The sequence below is a fragment of the Rousettus aegyptiacus genome, unplaced genomic scaffold (assembly GCF_014176215.1).
Source record: "Rousettus aegyptiacus isolate mRouAeg1 unplaced genomic scaffold, mRouAeg1.p scaffold_m13_p_5, whole genome shotgun sequence".
NCBI lineage: Eukaryota > Metazoa > Chordata > Mammalia > Chiroptera > Pteropodidae > Rousettus > Rousettus aegyptiacus.
In genome coordinates, this window is record NW_023416308.1 from 34,610,680 (window position 1) to 34,614,991 (window position 4,312).

At 34.6% G+C, this 4,312-nt stretch overlaps 1 pseudogene; it reads right to left on the reverse strand.

The window, feature by feature from the left end:
* Positions 1–1,963: 1,963 nt before the first annotated feature.
* LOC118603457 lies at positions 1,964–2,082 on the reverse strand (annotated as a pseudogene).
* Between the last annotated feature and the right edge of the window lie 2,230 nt (positions 2,083–4,312).

Consider the following 4,312-nt stretch of genomic DNA (forward strand, 5'->3'; position numbering starts at 1 on the left):
GTTTACTTACTTACTTACTTACTTATTGTATAAACTAAGAGATTTTATTGGCCCTGTAACATTAGAAACTGAATGTGTGCCCATCTCAACCTAATTTCAAGAGGGAAGCATGTTTTTTTTTCAATTAAAAAATACCCTTTTAATTTTAGAATAGTTTCAAATTTACAGATAAATTGCAAAGATAGAACAAAGAGCTTCCATATACCTCACACTCAGTTTTCCTTATTATTAACATCTTACATTTTTATGATACATTTATCACAATTAATGAACAAATATTGGTGCATTGTTAGCAACTAAAATCCATGCTTCACTCAGATTTCCTTAGTTTTTCACTTATACCTTTTGTTGTTGTTGTTTCAGATTCCATCCAGGATACTACTTTACATTTAGTTGTCATATCTCCTTAGGCTCCTCTTGTCTGTGACAGTTTCTCAGACTTTCCTTATTTTTTATAACCATGACAGTTTTGAAAAGTACTGGCCAGGTATTTTGTAGAATGTCGTTTAATTTTGGGAGTCTGATGTTTTTCTCATGGTTATACTTTGGGGAGGAAAACTCCAAGAGGTAAAGTGCCCTTCTCATCACATCTCATCATATCAAAGGTACATTCTATCAACATGACTTTTCACTGTTGATCTTGACCTTGATCATCTGGCTGAAATAGTGTTTGTCAGTTTTCTCTGCTGCAAAGTTACTCTTGTTCTCCCTTCTTTCCATGCTGTCCTCTTTGGAAGGAAGTCACTATGTACAGACCATACTTAATGAGTGGAGAACATTAAAGGTTTTTAGTCCAGTTCATGTATACCCAAATACCCCATGCCATATCTCAGAGTGCTACTCCTTCCTACCGGTGTCCTTTGGTAACATGAGAGACTTGTTAGGGTTGAGGGTTCATATCGGTATTACAACTCGATAGTCCTTACATGAGACTCAGGTCTTGGTCTTCAGTTCTATGTGCACTGTTGACTACATGTGACTCCTTCAAAGCTTTCTTTAAGCCCTCTGTTTCTCTCTGGGTTCATATGTAAGAGTATAATGGCCAAATCATAAAGTAGATATATATTTAACTTTTTAAGAAAATTGACAGCCTGTTTCCCCAAGTGGTTGTACAACTTTACATTTCTATAAGCGGGGTTGCTCTACGTCCTTGCCAACATTGTCTATCTTTTTATATTAGTCATTTGAATAGATGTGTAGTATTATTGCATTTAATGTGATTGTCGATAAGGTTAGATTTATGACTGTCATTTTGCCATGTATTTTTTATTGTCCCATCTGTTCTTTTGTATCCTTTTTCCTATTTTCAGTCTTCTTCTTTTGGATAAACTGAGTCTTTTTTATGATTTAGTATATTTCCTTTTTTGGCTTATTAGCTATAACTCTTCATTTCATTATTTTAGAGATTGCTTTAGTGTTTATAGCATGCATGATTAACTTATTACAGTGCTATTATACCATTGTTAGTATACAGCGAGAACCTTACAATAGTACACATTTGTTTCTTTCCTCCTGACTTTCTGCTATCATTGACATATATTTTCCTTGCACATATGCTATAAATCCCACACTACATTTTTATTTTTGTTTAAACAATGTGTTATCTTTTAAAGGTAGTAAAATAATAAAAATCTTATAATCTTACCCATGTAGATTTCAAGGCCTTTTATTTCCTCCGTGTAGATCCATATGTCCACATGGTATCATCTCATTTTGGCTTTTTCTTTAATATTTTTTACAATGCGGGTCAGTTGGTGATTAATTCTTTCAGCCTTTGTATGTGTAAAAATTTCTTTATTAGCCTTTATTTTGTTTTATTTTGTTTTATTTTATTTTATTTTATTTTATTTTATTTTATTTTATTTTATTTTATTTTATTTTATTTTATTTTAGGTAACCCTTGGTTGACCTCACAGATTGCAAAGACCTTGTCATCTTACGATCCCTTCTTTTTTATTTTTTACACCTACAGCACCTGGTCTTCCTAGGTGGTCTCCTGTCCAAGTATTAACCAGGCCCAACTTTGCTTAGCTTCCGAGATCAGATGGGATCGGGCTTGTTCAGGGTGGCATGGCTATAGACAGCCTTTATTTTTAAAATGTATTTTAATTGGTATAGAGTTCTAGGATGATAGGCTTATTTTCTGTTAGTACTTTACTGACATTGCTCAACAGTCCTCTCAAAGTCTTTCTGTTGAGAAATCTATTGTCATTTTTACCTTTGTTCTTCTGTACATGTCTTTTTTTTCTTCTGGCTGTTTTAAGATTTTCACTTTATCACTTGCTTTGAGCAATTTGATTATGACAAACTTTGTAGTTTTCTTCATATTTCTTATGCTTGGGGTCCAGTAAGTTTCTTGGAGTTTTGGGTTTATAGATTTAATCAAATTTTAAAATTTAGGGCTATTATTTCTTCAAGTTTTTTTCTATCCTTTCCTCCTCCTTTGGGGACATCTGTTACACAGATATTAGGCTACTTAAAATTATTCTACAACTCATTGATACTTTATTCATTAAGAAATTTTTTTTTTTTTAATTTTGGATAGTTTCTATTGCTGTCTTTAAGGTCATTAAACTTTTCTTCTGCAATGTCTAAACTGCCATCAATCCCTTCCAGTATATTTTTCATCTCAGACATTGTATTTCTCATCTCTAGAAGTTTAATTTGAGTGTTTTTTATATCTTCTCTTTACTTAATTTCTGGACTATCTTGGACACAGTTATAGTTTTTTCAATATTTTTGTCTGCTAATTATAATTCAATTGATTCTGACTGATGGATAATTCTCCTTATTATGAGTCATATTTTTCTTCTTCACATGCCTGCTTGTTCCTAATCAGTGGCCAGACATTATAAATTTTGCTTTTCAGGTGCTGGATTTTTTATAGCCCTGTAAATATTCTTAACTTTATTTCAAGATGCCGTTTATTTGGAAAGACTTTAAAGTTATTTGGAAAGAATTTGATCATTTTGGGTCTTGTTTTTTAAGATTTGTTAGGTGGAACTGTATCAGCATTCATTCTAATTATTCCCCACTACTGAGGCAAGACTTTTCTGAGTACTCTACCCAATGTCCCATGAATCATGACATTTTCCAATCTGCAGGCACTATTCCCAATTCCATGTAAGCATTGGGCACTGTTTCCTCTAATCATTTTGGGTGATTCCTTCTCTGACCTCACAGTAGTTTCTACGCATGCTTGGGCTGATCAGTACTCAAGGGGGACACTGTACACATCTCTGATTTTTTTTACCTGCATTCTCTCTTCTCTGGCACTCTGTCATGCACAATCTATCTGCTTGGTCTTCTCAGAATGTCAGCTCTGTTTCCTCAATTTGAGTAGTTTGCTGGGATTCACTTGGGTTCCCCTTCTTCATCATGGCTGAGAAACTCTCTCAAGGAAGTAAGTTGGGTGACATAATCATTTTCTTTCTCACCTTCAGAGTTCAATGTCTGTCATTGCCTGGTGTCCAATGTCTTAAAAACTGTTACTTGATATATTGTCCATTATTGGTTGAAAGTGAGTAAATCTGGTCACCATTATTGCATTTTGACATGAAATAGAAGTCTCTTTACTCACTCTTTACTCACTCCTAATTGTTCATAATTGTATTTTATTTGTGTTTATAGTTTAATTGTGCTTATAGTTTTTAATTTATTTTATTCCACTATGTGCTCTAGGGCCTTACATTGGATAGAGCAAGACAAGGAATCAGAATTACAATTAATAAGGAATTTATTACAGGAATTAGACTTTACTCCAGTGGTTTTCAGAATATGGTCCCTGGACCAACAGCTTCAAGTATCAGCATTGCCTGGAAGTTTGTTACAAATGCAAATGTCTAGGTTCCATCACACACCTATTGAATCAGAAGATTGGGAGGTAAGACTCAGCAAATTTGTCTTGATAAGCTCACCAAGTGCTTCAAATGTATGTTGAAGTTTGAGAGCCACTGCTTTACGTAATTGGAGGCAAGACTGGGGAAGTAATGGTCTAAATAGGAGTGCTAAAAAACCAGGAGGGAATTATTAATTGGCCCTCTTAAATACTAGCCTAGGTGAGCAAGTTAGTGCTTTCAGAGAAATCTGGAAGTGAGGTACATTAGCTGCTGGGATGGATCACACAGGGGACTGGAGTAGAAGACTGAGGAAAGCCATTGTCTCTTCATAGTTACCTTTTGTGATTTCATAGCAAGTGGTCTGACAATAGGTCTGGGGTTGCTGTTGGTCAGCAGACCAAACAATAAGGAAGAAAAGCTGGACATGGAGCAAGAACAAGGGTGTGCAGAAAGGAAAATGAGCAAGGGGAAAC